The following is a 17,308-nucleotide window of genomic DNA, read 5'->3' as shown; positions in this document are numbered from 1 at the left end:
TTGTTCTTGATAAATCAACAATTCGGATCGACAATTCGGAAGTGTAAGTGTAGGTAATCGTAAACTAGTTTGTTGTTTTGACATTAATTTTGGGAAAAGGTTATGGATTGATTAAATTAAGGATTTTAATCAAGATTATCTACTGATTTTACATTATTTAAATGTGTTTGCAAGTGATTATTTGTCATCCCATTTTTAATGATTTCTATGTTTTTGAAGTCGTAGCTTAATCTAGCTAGCTAGGGACTAATTTGCAAAACTGTTAAAAGTATAGGGTTTTACCATGAATGTATATTTGTTTTTATGTTTGATGGATGAAACTGAATATTTGATGATAGTTGAACAACTTTTGTAAAGGAATTTCGATGAATTTGTCATTTAAGTATTTAATTGAAAATTAAAACAATGTTCTTAGTAAAATGTGAAATAAATAAAATATGGGGATTACTAGGGACTAAATTAATATTCGACTAGCATGGGTGTGGATAAATTGCATGAATTTGCATTTTTCTGAGTTAGGGACTAAATTGAAAAAAAATTAAAATTTTAAGGGCAAAAGCATAATTTTGCCAAATTATGATTTTTGGATTTAATTGAATAGAGTGAAAATTGAATGAGCTAAATTTGATTATATAGCTCAAGAAAAGCAATGTACAGATTTAGATTGGGGAAAAAAAAAAGTATTGGATTAATCGATCTTATTTCTTCGTTCGTGTTTGAGGTAAGTTCGTTAATTTTAAATAGCATTGAATTATGTTCGAATTAAAATGCTTTTGTGTTATATATTTTGATATTATGACTCCAAAAATACCCAACAAAGTTACGGGGACTTTCGAATCCTGTTTGAACCTAAGGAATATATAGGATACAAATGTCATGTCATCAGGGGTTACCGTATTTCGGGTGCTAGTCTTGTACGTCCCTATCGGTGGTTGAGTTTCTAGCATGTGTTGTGGTTACTTGATGACTTTTGTGAGCAAAGACCGTGTAGCTACGTCCTAACTAACAGCTTGTGTGAATAGACACATTTATGGCTCAAAAGAGAGAATTGATACGAGATATGAGATAATAATGGTTTCGACCACATGTTGGCACATAGTGTGCTAGATTCCCGCATATCCGATATTATTTTAGTGGTTCAATGGGTATGAAAAAGGGAAGATTCGGTAAATGCTTCAATAAGTGATGTTATGAAAGTATGGAAATGTATGAGTTGATAATGTTTGAAATATGCTTATCCAAATACTTGAAATTATGAAAGTTTATAAGTAGTGCATATAAAAGCTATGATGTTATTGAGATGATTTGCTAAGCTATGAGATTATTTAACTTGTAAGGTTATTGCTGCTTAGGCTAATGCCAAATCATATTGGATTATGTCAAATTGTTTTTGTGCTTATAAACTGAAATGCTAAGCTTTGTTTATGAATTACAAACATACTAAGCATTTCATGCTTACTTTGTGTTAATTTCTTGTGTTTTTAGATAATCGAAAGCTCGTACAGGTTGGAAGTTGTTGAGAATTCCATCACACTATCCATCGGTTATATTGGTATATTTTAAAGATTTTGAGTCATGGTTATAATGACATGTATAGGTGTTTTGTTTAATGAATTTAGCCATTAAATGTGGCTTGTATATATGGTATTTAGTATGGTTGATAATTTAATGTTGTGTTGGTTAAGATGATGATAAGGAAATGTTGGTGGAAATAGAATGATAGCAATTAATGGTTGGTGTAGAATGAATGTAGCATGATGTTGATAAAGGCTAGTTTTGGTAGTTTGGAAGTGAATATATTCTGGTGAAATTGGTGTGGTACATGTTAGTTGTGAAAATGGTCATTTGGTATTGGTTGTGCATGAAATTTTATGTATATGAACATACGGATAAATGTGGCTTGAAATTGTTCAATTGGTACTTCAATTAGTGAATAAATTGGTTAGGTGTTTAGAAAAGTTTGGTTGTTCAAATTTCGGTGCCATTTTGGCAAATTGGTTGAATGGATAGTTTCTATGTTGTGTAAGCTTGAATATGCATATGTAAAGTGTGTCTTAAATGCTTGATTATAGGTTCAAATGGCTTGTGCATGAGGTGTGAGTTTGGGTGAGAAAAATGACTTGCAAATGGCCTATTTTTCATCCACACTAATGGCTACGCTTTGTGTGTCCGAGATTATCGAGATTGCATGGGGTGCCGCTTCTATTATTTCGATAAAGATCTACGATTTACATCACGATTTTGGAGTAACTGCAGAAGCTCTAGGTTCGCGATTACATTTTAATCTCAGATTTCATCCCTGCACAAACGGTTAGTCTGAGCGGGTAATTCAGATACTCGAAGATATGCTTCGTTGTTGTATATTAGAGTTCAAAGACAACTGGGAGGAATATTTACCATTGGTTGAATTCGAGGTACAATAATAGTTATCAGTAAATTATAAAGATGGCACCATATGAAGCTTTGTATGGCCGAAAATGCCGAACTCATTTGTATTTGACCGAGCTTAGTGAGAAAAAGATACACCGCGTTGATTTGATTCGTGAGACTGAAGAAAAAGTAAAAGTAATCTGTGATAGTTTGAAAGTAACTTCAGATCAACAAAAGTCGTATGCAGATTTGAAACGTAAAGATATTGTATTTCAAATTGACAATTGAGTATTTTTAAAAGTGTCACCTTAGAAGACAGTTCTTCGTTTCAGTCGCAGAGGGGAGCTTAGTCTATGATTTGTCGGGCCATATAAGATAATTGAAAGAATAGGACCAGTGGCGTATCGGCTAGCTTTATTGTCAGAGTTAGAAAAGATTCATAATGTGTTTCATGTATCCATGCTTCAACGGTACTGTTCAGACCCTTTGCATATCATTTCACCGATAGATGTTGAAATTCAACCTGATATGTCCTATAATGAAGAACCAATAAAAATTTTGGCACGAGAGCTTAAAAAGTTAAGACATAAAAGCATAGCTTTAGTAAAGGTTCTTTGGAAATGTCACGGGATAGAGGAAGCCACCTGGGAACCTGAAAAATCTATGAGAAAGCAATATCCTAATCTATTATCTGGTAAGATTTTCGGGGAGAAAAATTTCTTAGGGGGGAGAGTTGTAATAGCCCATTTTCAGTGAAATTGAAAAGTGGTTTTGGGACCACAAATCCAACGTTAAAAAAATTATTTTTATATTATTTTAATGTTTATAGCATGTTAGTAGTGTCGTGTAAAAATATCGTGAAGAAATTTTATAGCTTGCATGCTTAATTTGATAAAAGGACTAAATTGCGTAAAGTGCAAAACTTGTGTGCTATTAGTAAAAGGTGTTAAATTGCTATGGAATTTAAATATGAGTGGCCTTAAATGGTAATTAGACCATTGATTGTTTAAGTGGACAAATATGGGCATTAAATTAATTGATTTGAATGTTAATTAAAAAGGTTAAAAGTGTAAATTAATAAAATAATTTATAATAAACTAAAGTAAAGAAAGATATCATCTTTTTTCATCTTCTTTACCAGCCGAAACTAGGGCTTAAGGAAGCCATAACAATCCATCAACATTCAGCTAGCAATAAATCCCTTGCATGTGCGCATTTTTCACTTTGTTTTTAATGATTTCTATATTTTTGAAGTTGTTATAGCTTAATCTAGCTAGCCCGGGGACTAATTTACAAAACTATTAAAAGTTTAGGGTTTTAGCATGACTGTATATTGGTTGTTTATGTTTGATGGATGAAAATGAATATTTGATGATAGTTGAGCAACTTTTGTAAAGGAATTTCTAATGAATTTGTCATTTAAGTATTTAATTAAAAAATAGAAAAATGTTCTTGGTAAAAATGAGAAATAAATAGAATATGGGATTGCTAAGGACTAAATTAATATTCGGCTAGCATGGGTGCACACTAAATTGCATGAATTTTCATTTTTCTGAGTTAAGGACTAAATTGAAATGAATTCAAAATTTCAAGGGAAAAAGTGTAATTTATCCAAATTATGATTTTTGGACTTAATTGAATAGAGTGAAAATGGAATGAGCTAACTTTGATTATATAGATCATGAAAAGCAACATACGTATTTAGATCGGGGAAAAAAGTATTGGATTAATCGATCTTATTTCTCCGTTCGTGTTTGAGGTAAGTTCGTGAATTTTAAATAACATTGAATTATGTTCGAATTAAAATGGTTCTGTGTTATATATTTTGATATTATGACTCTAAGAAAATATCCAATGAAGTTTCGGCGAATTTCGGATCCCATTTGAACCTTAAGAGTATATAGGATACAAATGACATGTCATTAGGAGTTACCACTGGTCTTGTATGTCCTACCGATGGCTGAGGTTTCGGCATGTGTTACAGTAACTTGATAGCTTGTGTGAGCAGCACCATGTAGCTACGTCTTGACTAAAACTTGTGTGAGCAGGCCCATTTATGGCTTGAAAGAGAGCATTGATTCGAGATATGAGGTAGCAGTAGTTTCGACCACATATTGGCACATAGTGATATGAGCTCGCCCATGAAGATAGGTACAGAATCCATGGAGTTGTCTATGGGGCCAATTACTCGAGCACGTGCCAAGAAGTTCCAAGATGCCGTGGCAAGCTATATTGCTCGATTGTGGAGTGATGGGTTGATTGCACCTAGAACGCCCAACTCAACTAGCTTGATTCGCACCATCCTACAAGCTGATTTTAGCTCGTGTCAGCTTAATTCAGCTCAATTCGGCACTTAATTAGTTCAAGGAGCTGATTATATTTATTTTGAATAAATTTAATTAGTTGTGTTAGTTAGAATCACTCAAATCATTTAATTAAATAAATGTGTCTTAATCTGGACATTCTTAATTCAACTTATTAAATATGTTTTATATTAATACATGCCTTTAATATGTCCATATTAAGTCATAAATTAAATGTGTTTAGTTTAATTACAAAGTTTTAATGTGTCTTGACTTAGACAAATTTATTCTTGGGTCGCTAGTTAATTTGTCTTAGTTAAATTAATGTCTTGATTTTAATATGTCCGGTGATGATTTCATGAGTATTAAACTTGTCTTAACCACATTTATTTGATGTTTTCAGCTAGCTTAATGGCAAAGGAAGCTCATAAAGAAGGAGCATGTATTTGGGCACATGCATGGATGGCATTTAAAGTCAGACTACCTTGTGTTTCCATTGATTTTTTGTAGCTCAATGGACTTCAAGTGATATTTTGAGCTTCTCCAAAGGTCAATTTCGTGGAGAGCAATGGCCAAAAGGTGCTTCATAAATTCCAAGAACTAATTCACTTGGTGGCTACTCATATTCTACCAAAGAAGCATAAGTCTTGAAGCTGTCCATTTCTCTTCTCCATAGCGACAATTAAGCTATTTTAAAACATTAGTTGAATGTGAATTATCATCCTTAAAGGGCCAAATTAATCATCTCTTCTAGAAGGTTATTATTGATTTTTTTGTTGTTTATGAATGCATCTAGGAAATTGCTAGGAAGTTTCCTAAAGAAGCTTAAGGCTTAAGAATCTGATTAGACTATTCGGCTACCTTAGTCCATCCTATAAATAGGCCATGTAATTCACATTTTGAGGTTAATGAACAATTTTATAGCTTTGCTAAATTGTGAAGTTGTTTTCAACTCTCGTTATTCTCCAAAAACTTGTGAGACTTATCAAACTTCTTTGTGGCGTCAAATTTGTTTTTGTTTCTACCCGAACTTATCACTTTAATCCCAAAAGTGTGGCGTTCGATTCATACTGAGGTTCCTATCATATTTTGATAGTGGGTCGAAGTCTTTAATCCATTTCACAAACCTTCCATCAACACCTTACCATTCTAAGCATTCTCCTAAGTTACGGGTTAACACACTCCATTGTGTTAGTTCAGTTTTGAATCCTTAGCCACATTGCATTCTCTGACTTTTGTTTCATTTCCTAAATCAACCAAACTCATTTTAGCCTTAATCATCTTTTCTTTCTAGCCTACTTTGTAAAGCTTTGAAATTACTCTTAATTCACGATCGGGCAATTTCTACGACTCAAATCATTAACGAGGCGAGAGCGTATCAAGTTGGTATCAGAGCAAGCTAAATCGGAGTAAGAATCGTCGTATTCGGTATTACGAGATTGTAAAAAAAATCAAAAAAATTCGAAAAAAATATTCAAAAAAAAATTTGTATTCGATTTATTTTTTTTCCTTTGTGTATTCAGTATTGAAAAAAAATTCAGAACTAAAAAAAAGTGATTGAAATTCATTTTGAGCTTGTAAAAGCCTTGCTTCTTTGCCCAAGGACCACATCTATCTGACCACACTAATTTCCTTCTATTTTTTTGTTTGTTAGCCTACCGATCCTAAAATATTACCCTACCAAGCCACATCTATTTTGTAAGCCGACCCAAACGATTTTGATTTGTCAAACTTAGTTTGCGGAGAATTTTGAGAAGTGAAACCGAGTGGTAAAAGGCAAGAGAGATTAGTGAGACTATTAGAGAGTAGAAAAGCCAAAGTGAGTGATTATTCTTTGTGAGTGATTGGTGAGTTCTTGCTGTGAGTCTTTAAAGAATTTGAAAATGTCACGAAGTCCGGAAAGGAATCCAAATGAGGTAGGTGGATTTCGTCCCATAAGAAATGTTGGAGGAGGAGTGCCGGATCTCACTTTGCAAGCCATTATGCGAGAAATGGAGCGATTGTTTGATCGCAAGCTTTAACCAATCGAAGACCGCTTATATCGAGTTGAAATCGAGGACAACGCAGCGACTCCTAAGATGCAAGGCGAGAATGAGAGCAACCAATTGACAACTTTGATGAAGGAGAATCCGAAGGTGACCACTTGTCTGAACAAGAAAACCCTCAACGGTTCCAACGAAATCGAGTCCCAAGAAATCGAGACCGTCCGGATGACAATCTCAAAAATATTAAGATGTCTATTCCACCGTTTCAAGGGAAGAATGATCCCGAATCTTACTTGGAGTGGGAAAAGAAAATGGAACTCGTCTTTGAGTGCCATAACTACTCGGAAAATAAAAAGGTAAAGCTCGCTGCCATTGAATTCTCGGACTATGCGATCGTGTGGTGGGATCAATTGGTGACTAGCCGAAGGAGGAATGGGGAGAGGCCTATCTCTACGTGGGCCGAAATGAAGGCCGTTATGCGCAAGCGTTTTGTTCCCTCCTATTACCATCGGGAGTTGTACCAACGATTGCAAAATCTCACACAAGGCAACCGAAGTGTCGAGGACTACTATAAAGACATGGAAATTGCTATGATAAGAGCCGACGTGGAGGAGGATCGTGAAGCAACAATGGCGAGATTTTTAGCCGGCCTAAATCGGGATATTGCCAATATCGTCGAGCTTCAACACTATGTAGAAGTTATGGACATGGTGCATATGGCAATAAAAGTTGAAAAAGAATTGAAACGGAAAGGACCCACGTGGACATATCCAACGGCTTCTACCAACAAGTGGGCTCAAGGGACTAGCAAAGCCCCCAATCGGCCTAAGGAGCCTTTCGTTGCTGCCAAACCCAATCAAGTAAGTGCCGATGCTAGCAAAAATAAAAACGAGGCTGTCTCGAATCATTCTCGCGATATCAAGTGTTTCAAGTGTCAAGGAAGAGGCCACATTGCGAGTCAATGTCCTAATCGACGAGTGATGGTGGTTCGTTCAAATGGCGAGATTGAGTCCGAAGATGAACAAGAGGAGGAGCCTGAAATTCCCATGGAGGAAGGTGAAGAGCTCGAGCTACCCGTTGAAGGAGAATTACTTGTTGTCAAAAGGAGTTTGAATATCCAAGTAGCCGAGGAAGAACAACAACGAGACAACATCTTTCACACCCGTTACCATGTTCAAGGCAAGGTGTGTAGTTTGATTATTGACGGAGGGAGTTGCACTAATGTCGCAAGCTCTTTGCTTGTTGAAAAACTTGGTTTAGCCACCACAAAGCATCCAACTCCTTACAAGCTACAATGGCTAAATGATGGAGGCGAACTCAAGGTGACGAAGCAAGCAAGGGTGGCGTTTTCCATAGGCAAGTACCAAGATGAGGTGGTTTGTGATGTCGTACCAATGCACGGGGACATTTGCTATTAGGCGTCCTTGGCAATTTGACCATGAGTAGTCCACGACGGCTATACAAACCGATATTCATTTAAGCACCTTGGAAGGAATGTTACATTAGCTCCTCTCACACCGAAGCAAGTGCATGAAGACCAACTCAAAATGAAGCAATCTATTGAGCGAGAAAAAGAAAAAGAGAAAAACAAAAAGAGTGAAACGAAAAAGAAAGAAAAGAATGATGAGAGCGAGATAAAAACAAGAGTGACCAAAGAAAAAGAACAAGAGTGTGAAAATGAAAAAACAAGTGTTTTTGCTAGAAAAAGAGAGATTCGGAAATTGATGTTAGCGAGGCAACCCATCTTTGTACTTATGTACAAAGAGTGTTTATTTGAAACTAACGAACTTGAAAATACTTTGCCTATTCCTATCGTTTCTTTGTTGCAGGAATTTGGAGATATTTTTCCCGAAGAAGTGCCAAATGGCCTACCTCCCATTCGAGGAATCGAGCACCAAATCGACTTTGTGCCCGGTGCTGCAATTCCAAATAGGCCAGCATATAGAAGTAATCTTGAGGAAACGAAGGAATTGGAAAAGCAAGTAGCCGAATTAATGGAGAAGGGCTACATCTGTGAAAGCTTAAGTCCGTGCGCGGTTCCGGTATTGTTGGTTCCTAAAAAGGATGGATCCTGGCGGATGTGCGTTGACTGCCGCGCTATCAACAAAATCACAATAAAATATCGCCATCCTATTCCCCACCTCGACGACATGCTTGATGAACTTAGTGGAGCCCAATTGTTTTCGAAGATCGATTTAAAAAGTGGGTATCATTAAATCAGAATGCGGGAGGGAGACGAATGGAAAACTGCATTCAAAACGAAGTATGGTTTGTATGAATGGTTGGTAATGCCATTCAGACTTACCAACGCTCCTAGTACTTTCATGCGTATCATGAATTATGTTTTACGTTCGTTCATTGGGAGATTTTGTGTTGTGTATTTTGATGATATTTTAGTATATAGCAAAAGTTTAGAAGATCATATTCAACATCTACGTGCGGTGCTTGAAGTGTTGCGAAAAGAGATACTTTATGCCAATTTAAAAAAATGTTCTTTTTGCACTAATGAAGTTGTTTTCCTAGGTTTCGTTGTGAGTGCTCGTGGTTTAGAAGTTGACCAAGAAAAGGTCAAGGCGATCAACGAATGGCCGCGTCCAACAAACATCAGCCAAGTGAGGAGTTTTCACGGGTTGGCAAGCTTCTACCAAGGTTTGTGCCTAATTTTAGTTCTTCTTGCCCCCCTTGATAGGTATAATTAAGAAAAATTCTCCTTTTGTGTGGACTGATGAACAAGAAAATTCTTTTAATAAGCTTAAAGAATGTCTAACTAATGCACCATTGTTGTCTTTACCTGATTTTAACAAAACATTCGAGATAGAGTGTGACGCTTCAGGTATCGGCATTGGCACTGCTTTGATGCAAGATGGACGGCCTATTGCATACTTTAGTGAAAAGCTTAACGGAGCTACATTGAATTATCCAACGTATGATAAGGAACTATATGCGTTGGTCCGAGCTCTCGAAACATGGCAACACTATTTATGGCCGAAGGAATTCGTAATCCATTCGGACCACGAGGCTCTAAAGCATTTGAAGGGACAAACCAAGCTCAATAAACGTCATGCCAAGTGGGTGGAGTATTTGGAGTTGTTTCCGTACGTGATCAAGTATAAAAAGGGTAAGGAAAATGTTGTAGCCGACGCCCTATCACGAAGGTACGCACTTGTCAATTTAATGGATTCTAAATTGCTTGGTTTTGAATTTATCAAAGATCTTTATAAATCTGATGCTGACTTTGGTGAAATTTATGAGTCTTGTTCGCATGGTGCTTGTGAAAAGTACTTTCAGCATGAGGGTTATTTATTTCGTGAAGGCAAACTTTGTGTGCCTCAAAGTTCTGTGCGAAATGTGCTTGTTGAAGAAGCCCATAGTGGTGGACTTATGGGTCACTTTGGGGTTGCCAAAACTCTAGCAATTTTGCTCGAACATTTCTATTGGCCCAAAATGAAACGCGACGTTCAAAGGAAATGTGAACGTTGCATCACTTGTAAGAAGGCGAAGTCACGAATCCAACCGTATGGTTTATACACCCCGTTGCCTATCCCTGATGCTCCGTGGGTAGACATTTCAATGGACTTCGTTCTAGGCCTTCCGAGAACCAAAAGAGGAAAAGATTCAATATTTGTTGTTGTAGATCGTTTTTCGAAAATGGCCCATTTTATACCTTGTAATAAAACTGATGATGCTACTAACGTTGCTACTCTGTTTTTCAAGGAAGTTGTTAGGTTGCATGGAATCCCTCGAACCATTGTCTCCGATCGCGATACAAAGTTTCTAAGCCATTTTTGGAGGACGTTGTGGGGGAAATTGGGCACCAAACTTCTATTTTCGACGACATGCCACCCTCAAACGGATGGCCAAACCGAAGTAGTAAACCGTGTACTATCGACTTTGCTTCGAGCTATTTTGCAAAAGAATTTGAAAATATGGGAAGATTGCTTACCTCATGTGGAGTTCGCCTACAATCAAACCGTTCATTCTGCTACGAAATTTTCTCCTTTTGAGGTAGTATATGGTTTTAACCCCATTACCCCTCTTGATTTGGTTCCTATGCCTGCTAATGAGTTGGTGCATGTAGATGGTAAAAGAAAGGCCGATTTTGTCAAGCAATTGCACAAAAATGTCAAAGATAATATCGAGAGGAGAACTGAACAATATGTTCGAATTGCTAATAAGGGACGCAAACGAGTTGTATTCGAACCCGGTGATTGGGTTTGGATCCACTTGCGCAATGAATGATTTCCCGAGCAAAGGAAATCCAAATTGCAATCAAGGGGTGAAAGTCCATTTCAAGTGTTGGAGCGGATTAATGATAATGTTTACAAAATCGACCTACCGGGTGAGTATGGAGTAAGTGTAAGTTTTAACGTTGCTGATCTCTCTCCCTTTGATGTAGGTGACGATTCGAGGACGAATCGCTTCGAAGAGAGGGAGGATGATATGAGCTCGCCCATGAAGATAGGTGCAGAATCCATGGAGTTGTCTATGGGGCCAATTACTCGAGCACGTACCAAGAAGTTCCAAGATGCCGTGGCAAGCTATATTGCTCGATTGTGGAGTGATGGGTTGATTGCACTTAGAACGCCCAGCTCAACTAGCTTGATTCGCACCATCCTACAAGTCGATTTTAGCTCGTGTCGACAATTCACTCAATTCGACTTAATTAGTTCAAGGAGCTGATTATATTTATTTTGAATAAATTTAATTAGTTGTGTTAGTTAGAATCACTCAAATCATTTAATTAAATAAATGTGTCTTAATCGGACATTCTTAATTCACTTATTAAATATGTTTTATATTAATACATGCCTTTAATATGTCCATATTATGTCATAAATTAAATGTGTTTAGTTTAATTACAAAGTTTTAATGTGTCTTGACTTAGACAAATTTATTACGAGTCGCTAGTTAATTTGTCTTAGTTAAATTAATGTGCGATTTTAATATGTCCATTGATGATTTCATGAGTATTAAACTTGTCTTAACCACATTTATTTGATGTTTTTCAGCTAGCTTAATGGCAAAGGAAGCTCATAAAGAAGGAGCATGTATTTGGGCACATGCATGGACGGCATTTAAAGTCAGACTACCTTGTGTTTCCAGCTAATTTTTTGTAGCTCAATGGACTTCAAGTGATATTTTGAGCTTCTCCAAAGGTCAATTTCGTGGAGAGCAATGGCCAAAAGGTGCTTCATAAATTCCAGCAACTAATTCACTTGGTGGCTACTCATATTCGCCAAAGAAGCATAAGTCTTGAAGCTGTCCATTTCTCTTCTCCATAGCAACAATTAAGCTATTTTAAAACATTAGTTGAATGTGAATTATCATCCTTAAAGGGGCCACCGAATCATCTCTTCTAGAAGATTATTATTGATTTTTTTGTTGTTTATGAATGCATCTAGGAAATTGCTAGGAAGTTTCCTAAAGAAGCTTAAGGCTTAAGAATCTGATTAGACTATTCGGCTACCTTAGTCCATCCTATAAATAGGCCATGTAATTCACATTTTAAGGTTAATGAACAATTTTATAGCTTTGCTAAATTGTGAGGTTGTTTTCAACTCTCGTTATTCTCCAAAAACTTGTGAGACTTATCAAACTTCTTTGTGGCGTCAAACTTGTTTTTGTTTCTACCTGAACTTATCACTTTAATCCCAAAAGTGTGGCGTTCGATTCATACTGAGGTTCCTATCATATTTTGATAGTGGGTCGAAGTCTTTAATCCATTTCACAAACCTTCCATCAACACCTTACCATTCTAAGCATTCTCCTAAGTTACGGGTTAACACACTCCATTGTGTTAGTTCAGCTTTGAATCCTTAGCCACATTGCATTCTCTGACTTTTGTTTCATTTCCTAAATCAACCAAACTCATTTTAGCCTTAATCATCTTTTCTTTCTAGCCTACTTTGTAAAGCTTTCAAATTACTCTTAATTCACGATCGGGCAATTTCTACGACTCAAATCATTAACGAGGCGAGAGCGTATCACATAGTGTGTGAGATTCCTACGTATTCGATATTATTCTAATGGTTCAACGGGTATCAAAAAAGGAAGTTTCGGCAAATGCTTCAATAAGTGATGTTATGAAAGTATGGAAAGGTATGAGTTGGAGATGTTTGAAATATGTTTAGCGATATGCTTGAAAGTACGGAAGTTTATAAGTAGTGTATATCAAAGCTATGATGCTATTGAAATGATTTGCTAAGCTATGAGATTATCTAACTTGAAAGGTTGTTGTTGCTTAGGTTAATGCCAATTGATATTGGATTATCTCAAATTGTTTTTCTGCTTATAAACTGAAATGGTAAGCTTTGTTTATGAATTACGAACTTACTAAGCATTTCATGCTTACTTCATGTTAATTTCTTGTGTTTCTAGATAATCAGAAGCTTGTGCGAGTAGGAAGTTGTCGGGAATTCCATCACACTATCCATCAGTTATATCGGTATATTTTGAAATTTTGAGTCATGGTTATAATGGAATGTATAGGTGTTTTGTTTAATTAATTTAGCCATTATGTGTGGCTTGTATATATGGCATTTTGTGTGGTTGATAATTTAATGCTGTGTTGGTTAAGATGATGATAAGGAAATATTGATGGAAACAGTATGGTAGTAATTAATGGTTGGTGTGGAATGAATGTATCATGATGTTGATAATGGCTAGTTTTGGTAGTTTGGAAGTGAACATCTTTTGGTGAAATTGGTTTGGTACATGTTAGTTTTGAGAATGGTCATTCGGTATTGGTTGTGCATGAAATTTTGGGTATATGAACATAGAGATAAATGTGGCTTGAAATTGTTCAATTGGTAGTTTAATTAGTGAATGAATTGGTTAGGTGTTTAGATAATTTTGGTTGTTGAAATTTAGGTGTCATTTTGGCATATTGGTTGATTGGATAGTTCCTATGTTGTGTAAGCTTGAATATGCATTTGTAAAGTGTCTCTTAAATGCTTGATTATAGGTTTAAATGGCTTGTGCACGAGGTGTGAATTTGGATGAGGAAAATGGCTTGGAAATGGCCTATATTTCATCCACACGGGTAGAGACACAGTCGTGTGTCTTAGCCGTGTGTGACACACGGCCACGCAACATGGTAGTGTCTCCCCTTTGGCTTTCAAAGGGTTGAAAGTCAAGTTGTTACACGGCCTAGCACACGGCCTAGCACACGGGCGTTTCAGGTTATTTTGAAGGGTACACAGCCTGGTATTCGGGCGTGTGGCTTGGACGTGTTGCCCAAGTCAGTGAGTTACACGGGTACTGACACGGGCTGGGACATGGCCAATTTCGAATGCCTACATGGTCTGAAAAATTTCATATATTTTTTATTTAGTCCCGATTCATTTCTAATGTCTTTTTAGGGCCTTGAGGGCTTGTAAAAGGGACCGTATGTATGATCTAAGTTGATATTGCTATGATTTATGTGATGAATTGTTAATGTTAACTAAATGTTTATTGAATGATGTTATGTTCCAGTAACACTTTGTAGCCTTAATTTGGCGATGGATACAGGCTAGGGGTGTTACAGTGAAAGTCTCTTAATTGTTTGTGAGGATTCGCAATTTTGATTTCTTGACTCGATTGCTACCATCATGAGTGACCTCCAATTTGTCCCAAATTTCCTTGGCATTGGAACATGAAGAAAGTCTACTATATTCATCCAGACTAAGTGTAGAAGAAAGAGTGTGCTTGACTTTGGCGTTGAGTTGTATGTTTCTCCTACCTTCCTCATTCTATTTCTTCTTGCTCTTTGGAACTAGCTTCTCTCCTTCTTGCTTTTGAGGAATTGATGGACCATCCCTGATGACATCCCACACAACAAGATCGTTGGCTTGTATGAACAACTTTATTCTAGTCTTCCAATATGAATAATTTTCACCCTTGAAGTAACGAGGTTTATTATTGAATTATGACTCACCAACCATAATGGAGCTGGAAGAAGCTGTCATCTTGTGCAGTTTGAATTGAAGGAAGTTGAGCTACCTCGAGGATCTTCTCTTGGTTGTTAGACCATCTTTTAGAGACTAGCTCTGGTACCAATTGTTAGCTCGATTAATCAAACCAAAATTGCCAAGACAGGGTGAATTGGTCTTTTAAAAAATTAGTGGAAGTAAAGAGGGAAAATGAAACAATAAACACAAAGAATTAGTGTGGTTCGGCCCCAGTTGCCTACTCCACTACCTTAGCTTTCCACAACTAAGGATTTTCCTAAATTCACTAATTTTTTCAATCGTTCAGGACAAGGTTTAACCTTACAACTCTTTTAAGATTTCTACCCGAAATCTTAAGATAAACCCTCTCAAACAATTAAAATAAGAAAACTAATAAATAATCCTAACAAGATTAGAATGTTTGTAAATTAAGCACGAATAGGCAAGAATACACTTGATCAAGAGAAAGACAGTAAGAGCTCACAAGTTTGTTCAAGAGAATTTTGGAAGTATTGAGTACAAAGGTTGTTTGATTGATGATTTTGCTTGAATATGTTTTCTTATTGCTGTAAGAACTTTAGAAGCTGGTATTAATACCCCTAATCGATTTCCAACCGTTGAGGTTGTTGTGGTAGTTAATAGAGCCATTGGGAATGTGAAAGCCATAGCATTTAATACACCTGCAATAATGAGTATGGATACCAGATATAAAGGTATTGATACTTTTTGGCCTGGAACAATTTTGACTTGTTTGAAAGGTATTTGACTTGATAAAATAATAAAGGACTTTCTTACTTAGTCAAAATCATTTTAACTTGATTTTAAAATTGTTATAAAAATTTTCTAATAGTTCAAAATAGGTATTCAAAATTTTATCTCTCAAGCTTCAAATCAAAAATCATTATGTCAAATTTGTTCAATTTTAACTTTTATTCAAAAACACTTTAATATGTTATATTAAAATATTTTTTAAATAAATCTTGGTTTAACGAAAGGCCTTCTAATTAGGTTTAAATGAATCAAAAATCACTTTGAAAACACGAGTTTACTCAAGATAATGAGATTAGACTTTTTTGAATCCAAGCTTTCTTGAAACACATCAAATCTAAATATAATCGTTTAAAAGTCAAATTCAACTAACAACATCTTCATTTAATAATAAAAATTCAGAATATTGCCTTAATTTGATGAAAACGACGATCTACAACTCTAATTCTAGATTTGAACTCATGAAGAACAATGATGAAATTGGGGAAGAAAATGTTATTTTCATTTGAAATTGGGGGTTATTTTGGTGTTTGGAAGGTTAATAAATCTAAAGGAATGAATTGATTTTGAAAGAACTCTCAAATTTTAGATTTTGGAAAACTTGTGAATGATTCAGGGTTTTTGAGAATGGGAAAACGTGAATGGCTCTATGTAAGAGACCAATTTTCAAAAATTGGGCAATTTTCCCTTTAGGTTACTCTTAATTCATCCTTTATCCAAATAGGTCCTAAATTAATTAAAATCCAACTTTTTTCAAATTGACCTCAAAATTGAATTTTGTTTTGAGCTAGTTAATAAAATAAAAATTCAAATATGTAATTTTAATTCTTTAATAACCCACTTACGACCCTAATTTCTGAGACATGACTCAACCCCCAGTTTACTAGCTCAACTCTTCAAATTTGATTTTCAGGATGTGACACAGAGTCTTACCTTAAAGGAGTACCTCACCTTTCTTCTAGTCCTAATATCTCTAGAAAACGAAGAGAGAATATATTTTATTCTTAACCTATCTAAAACACTTAATTAAACCCAAGTCTTTATTGAAACTTGTTAAACGTCACATCAATCATTGGGTGGTCTTATCCATATCTACAATTTCTAAGAAAACTAATCGAGTTCCTGACCACCTCTAAACGTACCAACGACCAGAGTAGAAATCTTACACAAAAGATGTGGGAAAATGGTATCTATAAATATACGGGTCAGGTTGAATATAGTTTACTACAGAGTAGGTGAGTACTCTGAGGATCATACCCAAGGGACGCGAACACTAAATTAATCCTAACTTAAACATAAATAGATCTAATTAGTACTCTAATCAGTTTATAGTATGAAGAATTAAAAGAAGAGTTTTCAATAAACTCTACAAATAACAGGAAAGAACATAAATGAAAATTAAATAAATGAAAAACAAGAAATCAAATAAGGAAATATATCAAATCCGAGCATGGGTGATTAGATCACTTTGGTAATTCTAATCAACTGTTGTCTTGGGCTTTCTTATTCAATCAACTAGTTAATACCCCAGCAGGATCTTTTGATATGTCCACTAAAATATTGAGTCGACAAGGACTACTTATCTTCCGACCTTAAAATCAAAATTGGTTTAGGGTTAAGTTGTTCACAGATAAGTCATACCAATTTTGGGTTAATTCCCACCTTTATATCTTCCTAAAGTTGTCAGGCCTGGGTTTTAAGTTCTTTCTGTCCTGAACAACTAATCCATTAAGATATCCGTACAGAATAGTTAATTATTCATACCTCCACTCACTAATCCCCCACGAGAGGATTAGTTCCTCATGGATCTAATAAACAATAAAAACTTGAATAAAAGAATAAACATAACGAATGATTTTAAGAATAGAGTTTAGAATAAACCTGATTGTATTGAATTTTAACGCAAAATCCTCACAGAGTTTGAGACTAATTTCAATATCTGATTTCTTCC

The sequence above is a fragment of the Gossypium raimondii genome, chromosome 10 (genome assembly GCF_025698545.1).
Source record: "Gossypium raimondii isolate GPD5lz chromosome 10, ASM2569854v1, whole genome shotgun sequence".
In the NCBI taxonomy this organism is placed as follows: Eukaryota; Viridiplantae; Streptophyta; class Magnoliopsida; order Malvales; family Malvaceae; genus Gossypium; species Gossypium raimondii.
The sequence above is the reverse complement of the archived record's forward strand: the minus strand, read 5'-3'. Positions refer to the sequence as shown.